A 9,149-nucleotide genomic window follows, 5' to 3' on the forward strand; every position below is an offset into this window, starting at 1 on the left:
ATATTGCCTGGCGAGGGGGGGAGGGGGAGACAGCGCGCAGTTGCCGGCGAGTTGTTTACGTCGCCGCTCCCGCGTCTCGCGTCCCCATGCCTCGCCTGGCAATATCGATCGCCGTGCGGTCACATCTCGCTACGCGCTCGAATTGGACAGTGGGCACGGCAAAGACGACGATTTTCGATAATTTTTTTCTCGTTAACTATTGCGAAAATTGCAAAATGTTTCAGGACTTTTCTGTTCATCTCGATCCGTTCTACCTTCTCACGAGCTCGTGGACAAATGTTATAACTCACCCTGTATATGATATCGCGAACAAAAAATCGATCGTCCCGATAATTCCCGCGGATTTTAGACGCCTCTTAAAATACTCGCAATCGAATTTGCAATCTACATTCATTCGATCGGTAAATGCTAAAATATTGACTGCATTCTGCAAGGATTTCAAATTGAGAAAATATTGGATAACGTATTTAACTTTTGGTTTAAGGGGCTAATTTTAAAGTTGAAAGGAAATGACAAATTCACCCCTCGGCTTTGGATCTCGCAAATGTCACGAGCTATTTGTATCGTACGTTATACAGTACCGGCCAAAATTATATCGCCTTTCGATTTTTTTTTTGGCACAACTAGTTTTAAGGTGCACGGATGAATTCGAAAATCATGGTGTATTTTGTCAAATTTCACTTCCCTTCGTGTATGTACATGCAAGATGCACCTGTTATCAGGTGTCTACTGTAAAATTCGGAGCATATTCGGTCCACTTTGACGAAAGTTACGCTCAGAAAAGTTAAAGGTGATATAATTTTGGCCGATACTGTATATTGTGCACAAAGTATGATCGAAGTGAAATTTAATATAATTGGAAGCTTAACACGCGAGACAGACGGGGGCTCTCGTTGGAATTCTACGACATTCATATTCGAGCGGAGCGTGCTGCGTTACGAGGGACACGATCTTTTCCCCGGGAATATCGAATAATCCAGGACACATCTGCCGGTTGAGCCGATATCCGTCTTTGTCTCCGCAATAGTTGCCGTGTGATTTATACGCTAGAATATTGGCTCCAAGATGGCGTTACATCTACAGTGATGGATCGGCACGTTCTCTAGTACAATCGCCACGCGAAATCACGACTTCCAAGTTGTTTCGCTTATTTCCAATGTACTGCAGCGTGAATTATTCAGCACTCTATCGCTTGTATCCCCGCTCCCTCCTTCTGTCGTCGGACTTTCCTAAAAAAAAGTACGTCCACATGCCGGGGAGATTTTTCAAATGACTTCCAGGATGACGAAATTATGTCGCGGAAATTACAGGAGGGGAAGAGCTGTCGTTTGATAAAATAGTCTGGCTCTTCCTCCGCTCACTTCTTGTCGAACGAACAGATAGGTCGTCGTCGTGTCCCACTCGAACGAGACAATATTGATGTGCGATGAGTTCAAGAGGTCCGGAGCAGGCACCGTGGAACAACTTGCTTCGCCGCCGATAGGACGAGTGTCCTCTCGTTTTTCGAGTGGAGATAAATGCGGCGGGGGTCAGTTCCGGTTTTAAGACCGATTTCATCAACGGGAACTGCCGGTAACATTCTTAATGGAAACGTCAGACGGCGATCCCGCGCAGCTACCCGGCAATCGCATCTGAATCCCTCCTTCGCGGCCGCGTTCTTCTTGGAATAGATGAAGCTGATAAATCTATCGTACCATCGCGCTAATCGCTTCGTATTATTCGTACCGTGAGTTATCGCGATCGGGGAGCTACATTTATCAGGGGTGCGATCTTATTGTTATTCTAAAGCGTTGTCTCGCGGCTTGAAGCTTACACAAATATACGGCGTTACATAGTTGAAGTTTCATACATGTTTCATCTTTAATACATAACTATGCCCGGGGAGTAGTAGCATGCCTCGTCTAGTAGGCCCCTTGCGAAAATAATGCTGCTATGCGCCCAGCAGCAGCAGCAGCCAGTAACAACGGGTGCAACTTTGTGCACGTGGCTGCCAACGGCGGCGCGAGATATGTCCGGGGTGCACGCCTTTCGTGAGAGTGCCGCATTTGCAAGACGAAACGGTTTCATTTCCTGGAATCCATTTTAGCACCTCCACCCTTCTGACGGGGTATTAGTAGTACGTAGCTAAACCAGAACGAGCCGATTATACGCGCGTGAGCACCGGTGTCTCGTTTGTCGTTCTTCGTGTAGTGGCTGCTATTTTCCCCGCCAGTCGTAGCCGGTATCGCGCTACGATTTCAAACCATTTTTAACTAACACGTGTTCCTCAGTGGCACGGCCGTGATTAGAGCTCACGGCGTATTGCAGTTGCGCCTCGTTTTTTAATTATATACCGTTCAGATTTCTATGCACTTTAGTGATAACTTAAAAGGAAATGCATATTTAAGTATAATAATTTCAGTCGAGGAGTCTTGAAGGAATTTATAAAGAGACAATTTTACTTAGGACATTGAAAAATTGATTTTCAAAGCGTTAGAGAGAGCTAGAAGTTATAAAACACTGTTGTTCACTGCAGTTAAAGTTCATGTATGGTTGGCTACGATTTTTCTTCGAATTTCGACTAACCAAGAACTACGCTTGTTTAAAATTATCCTTTCTGTTATGATATTAACAATAACATTAACTATTTTTTCAACGAATTAAAAATTTTACCTCACGTCCCACTTCGAGTTTTTATTGATGTACATATTATACCTAGTTCTACTTTCGGATTGAGAAAACTGATATTGAGTATAGTGAACGATTCAAATAATGAAAAATTATCTATCATATACATCCAACATTTCATGTTAATAATACTTCATTTTATACACGACTAATATCGTTAACCCAAAGTTGTAAGTTTACACATTCACAATTAATTGTTGCGATCAGATATCACCTTCTCGATTTATTAGAAATAGCCAAGAACATTTTGAATTTATTTACACAATCTCAGTCCTGTACAAACGTACAAATTTAGCATACAGTGGTAAATAGATAAAAATACACGAAACTTGCATAAATACTTTTCCGCTAAATAAGTAAACGCCCTAGATTTAACATAATTCCTTTACCTTGTTAGTAAGTCGATATGTAAGAAACCGAGTGTTCGGTGTGAATTTGCATTATAAAATCATTAAACAATTCGGTACATGGCACATTGATACTTACATACTTTTACGACACGCTGTATTTACATAAGATCACCATCCCTACCGTTCGCGCGTCGCTGCCAGAATCAGTAAACAACAGTGGCGATCCGTTTGCATTATTTTTCGAGATACGCTCGCGAAAAGTACCGAGAGATCGAAAGCTCTATCGAATCAACTTTCACAGTTCGCAAGCCCGTCGCGACGGCAATTATTTGTCGCAATGGATGTCTCGAAATTTATTCCGAAGTAAGAACCGAGGCGTTACGGATTGCTATTTCATCGCGCTACTTATCCGGGCGATAATTCCTTTAATAATACTGCAAGTTTGAATATGTATATTAAATTTTACGTCGCCTTTTAAATATTTCATTGATTTCAATCGCTTGCTGTTAATACAGCGATCTTGTGTACGTACACGTTGCGAAATTTCATATCGAATACAATTAACGGCAGTTGTGATTGCTATATTCCGGTAATTAATACGGTCGCGAAATTAACTGTTCTCGCGGATATTATGTTGTGCGTATATTGCGAAGGAAACTGATTGTGAGAGGTATCGGGCAACGAGGCAACGTAGAATAAAGTATTCCTTTTGTTGTTTCATTCGTTGCATGCTTGCAAAAGTGAGAGCTGGGAATGTGAAATCCTTAACATCAGTCGTTTAATTAATAATTCGTTGAAATCAGCCTAAACTTATTCGAAAAATATACGTCGAGGTTAACCTTTGTTGGTTTTTTTTCAGTGCAATTTTATCCTACTGACAGAAAGATCTCGGTTTTTTTCCCCCTCCCCCCCCCCCCGCAAGCAAAACATCGCGGTTGCGGGCACCGCCCTGACGCTGCGGGACACGCAGCGAGTCCTCGTATTTTATGCAGTTCACCGCGAAAGCGACTGGCGCGCGGCTATAAACCGTAATGTATTAGCAGGGAAATGTAAATTGAGCGCAAAACCACGGTTCGAAACAATGCTTTTAGTCGCGAACGGGGCAGGGGTGTCGGCCGACGGCCGAAGAGCCGAGCCAGGGCGCGCGGTGCCGGCTACTTCGTAAATTAACATTAACCCATTATAAATAAACGGTAACTCAAATTAATGCTAATGCCATATCTACGTGTTTAAGCCGATAGCGCCCGGCACTGGCCTGGCACGCTCGCCGATGTTGCGTCGCGCGTATCAATTGCCGATAGCTCGCAGTGAGATTCATCGGATACTTAACTTTTTGTACGGAATATACTTACAATTGGTAATTTCGATTCAATGACGTATTTTTTTTACAAACACCTGCAAATTGCACTGTAACAAGTGTAGTAAACAGATGATATATGCAACAATTAATTATTAATCCTGTAAATATAAAAAATCTTGAAACTGTACAGGAATTATGTAATTCTACAAAAACCATGTATGCACACTTGCTTTTTATTGTATAAATATATATTACTTTCTACAAAAAAATTATGTACGAATAGAATACGTTTATAACATTTTATGTGTAAAAATAATTCGTACAAAGTTTTGTAATATTACGCAGTAGAGCATGACAATATTTCAGCTGCGGAATGTAGCGCGATCCATTTTTGTACTTTTCCGCGCTATTGTAAATTTACGTCTGCAATCTCCTTATTTACAAATTATTGAATTAATTTTAGTTGTATACTGGGAATTTACAAACGCATGGAAGTTTACAACTATTATAGTAGGTCTCGAAGCTGCCGACTACAATCATTTTACACAAAACCTTTTAACAGTACAAAAAGTTTCGAGCGATTCAATCACACAGATTGGCGAATAGGTGATCTTTTGCATTATTTAAATTCAAATGGATTTTACTTTATAGGAGTTTAAGTCTAACTTTCCGATCGAGACTCTTAACGGTGAAGATGTACGAATTCCGAGAGAGAGAGAGAGAGAGAGAGAGAGAGAGAGAGAGAGAGAGAGAGAGAGAGAGAGAGAGAGTGCGCGGCGTGAAACGAAAGTTCTGTTAAGAAGATATTAGCTCTAAATTTATTAGCCTTGCAGTTGGCACGAGGTTTTTGATGTACTCGTTAAATATAAACGGCCCGCGCGTCTGAGTGGTTTCAAGCTTGAAAGACGGTCTCGATACGGGCGTGTCATGCGTATTTTTACATGGCACTTCACTGCAATTACGGGGCGCGGGCGATGGGAGCTCGCACGAAATTGACGAGAAGGAATTGCGCGCGTACGAGAGGCGCGGCGGTAAACGCGAGACGGGAGCGTGTGATATCGAATTTCGATACTAAGACGATTCGGGTGTCGTCATCGCCGGCAACGCTTTCGTATCTGACACGCTGCCTCGGTTCATTATACGGCGACACTGGTGGCAGGGTGAGAAATGAGGAAAAAGGGAAGGGGGGGGGGCAAGCGAGGAAGGGAAAGCTGCAAAGGGACAGATACACGGGAGGAAGCGAAGATGAGACCGAGGATGGCGGGCGGGGACAGGGATAGCGAAGAAGAGAAAGAGAAAGGGAGAGACAGATCGAAGGCACGAGATACGTTATCTGAATTCAAAGCAGAACGTTGTAACAATGTTTCGCTTTTGCCACCGCGTGCATAATGCGAGGTATCGAATTCGGGGACATGCGAGCACGCGTGCAGTTAGATCGCTGGTGGCATCGGTTTGCCGTGATGTTAAGAACGGCGGCGTAAAAGAGACAGAACGCAACATGTGGCCGCGATACCCGCACATTATCCCCGATTATTTTCTCTCTAGTTTTTTCCTCATTAAAATACAAGTCACTATGCATCTCCCTCGTCCATTCACACTCACGCTTGACCGGAAATAAATGTTTCTTAAATAACTCCTATATGCAATCGTTTATATTTCGCATGAAGATATTCGAGGTGCAATTGAAAAGGTTTGCGAGTCACTCGTTTATTTGTAACCGATTAATTACTTTTCTACCGGGCATTTAGCCGGAATAGATAAATTAAATAAAGTTTTTATAGGAAATTGTATTTTGTATGAGGAGTTATGAAATGCGTTTAAAAAGGTTTGCGAGTGAACCAGATAATTTTAATTAAATATTTGTGAACTCAGAAATTCCGTAGTTCGACAGTTTTATAATATTAAATGATTCAAGATATAAGAAATGGCGTAATGAAAGTATTAAAACATTTCGGTTAATAATATCGTGATTATCATGTGGCTTTGGTGTCTTTTGTTGGTAAAAAATTCGAGAGAAAGGAAGGTGGCATCGAGCAATCCTGCATTCTACTTCCGCGTAATAAAAGATCGCGATATCCGCGGACGTGTCTAAATTGTAATGTCGCGCTTATCTCGCGACCGTCTCGTGTCGCGCTTTGAAAGCTCCACCAGTTAAAACATAATTTCTTGAAATTCTCTCCGATGGGAGACAGAGACCGGAATAATATTGTCGTATCGAGTGATTCTAATAACGAGACGCCGGAATACATCGTCCGTTCGTTAACATTTCATAAATTCGTACGTTTCGCACCGTGTAATTAACGCGCCGGCAATCACGATTCTTCTGTATGCACAATGTTAATAATGTAGTTTCCAAATTCGCAAAATTTACGAATTCACTACGTATTGTGCGTTCAGTAATCAATTTTAATCGTGAGTTTTTGATTAATCAACGCGTTACTTTACTGGCTGTCCACACTTGACTCGCGTATTATCGCGTGACGTTGCCGACATATTCCAACACTGCGATGCCATTAACGTTACGCGGAACGTATCGGGACAATCGGCGTTAAGCCCGTATCAGACTACGGATTGAGATTGGGATTCATAGACTTATATATGTATATAGACTGCACCTTCATACGGGCCGAGCTGAAACCAAGATCTGAAGGACAGAGATAGTCGTCTAGAGACCCTGTAATCAGAGATTGGCCGTAGAAGTTCGTCAAATTCCTGCAAGTGAGAGAGAAACATAGGCAATCTCATTCTTCTACGATCCTACGAAGAGTGAGATAGCCTATGTTTCTCTCTCACTCGATCCCCTTAACCAGAGTTTAATCGATTCTCTGTCTCTTCTTAGGCCCAGTTCAACAATGGCCAGTTAGCTTAATTAGTTGTTAAGTAGTGATGTCAAACCATTGAAACAAAATTCAGTAAGCTATTTACAAGGTTATATATATTACATATATAATGCAAGCCGTACGTAATATCTGTCGGTAACGATAAACCGACGATGGACGGAGTTTTCTCCCTTCCTGTTCATCTCTTGTCAAAATGACCAGACTATACGGCCAGAAGCGACGAAAGGTAGGTCCAATCTGGCCCAACGAAAAAGGATTGAATACGACTAGGTAAGTGGTCAATATTGGCCACTTTGATGGTATGTAACTAAGGTGGTAAACGAAATAATTTGATTTCTTTTTATTTGCCAAAATTCGGGTGGGTTATTTTTCTTCAGACATATATTCTCGCATATGTGCGAGCATGATAAGATTACGACCCCACAAATCGGACCTTCTATAAATCGCGTCGCGGTTTTAACGAAAGACTTGTAGGTTTATTAAGTTGAAACGCGGATACGAAATTGGATAGATACGAAACTGGATAGGTAGAACCATATATCGGAACACGGGTAGGTAGGGATTCGGGTAGGGCAGGAGCAGGGGGATGTAATTCGATAATTAAAAAGACAGATAAAATTATAGCTGCAATCTAATAATGAATATAACTATATTTATTATCATTATATGAAATATATTATTATGTGTATAATATAATAATATAATACTAATAAATATAATTGTATTTGTTATTACTATGTATTTAATAAAAATTATAATTTTAATGAAAATACTTTTGATAAAACCCCATAATTTAGTATAATATAAAATGTATATTAAATTATACGGAGATAAGTTTTAGGAACAGTATACATTGTAATAAACATTGTAATAGCATTTTATTGTAATTTTATCATATTTCGTTTAAAATTTACAATAAGAATTGTGAAAATTATAAAATGTGTAATATTAAATATGTAATCGGATGCGTATAACAAGACGGAAGTTGTTATACGTTTGTTAAATACTTTTTAATTTACTTATAATTTTAGTAGTTTTGATTTACTTTTAAGAGATCGTTAATAAATTCCAGAAATTTTTTATACCAAATTCTTTGTTATAATTATCGTTATTATAACAAGCGGTATAACAATTTATTGTGTAAGAGTATGAAACGGTTCGATATTAAGACACTGATCATTAAATATAAAATTTCTATTCACAAATGTTGACATCCGCGTCTTAAATATTACGGATCAGTAAGAAAAGTTTTACGAAATTTTTTATTTTAGAGTATCACCCGTTTAAAAAACAAAAATTTTCTTAAAATTATATCGTAATATATCGCTCTCGATGAACATTTTCGCGATTTTTGTGCGATATAAAATATTTGTTAAATAAATTACGTTGCACGGTAAATATGTTAAGTCACTAAAAATTAATGCAAATACCGCATTAGTGTTATGTTCATGGACGCCATATCGCTGTCTTGTCGATTGGACCTTATCGCTGTCCCTCTCGTCAAGTAGGGATTAGTGAATGCATGATCTGTACCGATGAAAAGTTGTAACAATCTCCATCACGGAGTTATTTCTTGTCGAATTTCCATAAGACCTATTCGCTACGCCTTAGTTCGGTGCTTCGTTGAATCTACAAGGGTTTCCGTTACAGGGCCGACATTAAACTCGGGATTTCTTGGCGATTCCCGGAAACAGTGGTTTCGACAATAAGTTAACGACGACAACCATGTAATTCTTAAATTCGAGTCACAAAGTCGATTGATTAATATGTGATAAGAGAAGAATTAATTTTTTCCCTTAATTATTCTCTCACATTAATTAATACTAATATTTCTTCAACGTTAAAAAACTTAGTGGATTGAACATGGTTAACAATTATTACAGACAAATTTGAACAATTTAAAGAAACTAAGATTTCAAATTTAGTCATTTCATATGACTTCTTTGAGAAAATAGATACGAATGAATATATTTTTTTAGTTAATCTTCAGTT

This window comes from Vollenhovia emeryi, unplaced genomic scaffold, assembly GCF_000949405.1.
Source record: "Vollenhovia emeryi isolate VEMERY1.0 unplaced genomic scaffold, V.emery_V1.0 DF939154.1, whole genome shotgun sequence".
NCBI lineage: Eukaryota > Metazoa > Arthropoda > Insecta > Hymenoptera > Formicidae > Vollenhovia > Vollenhovia emeryi.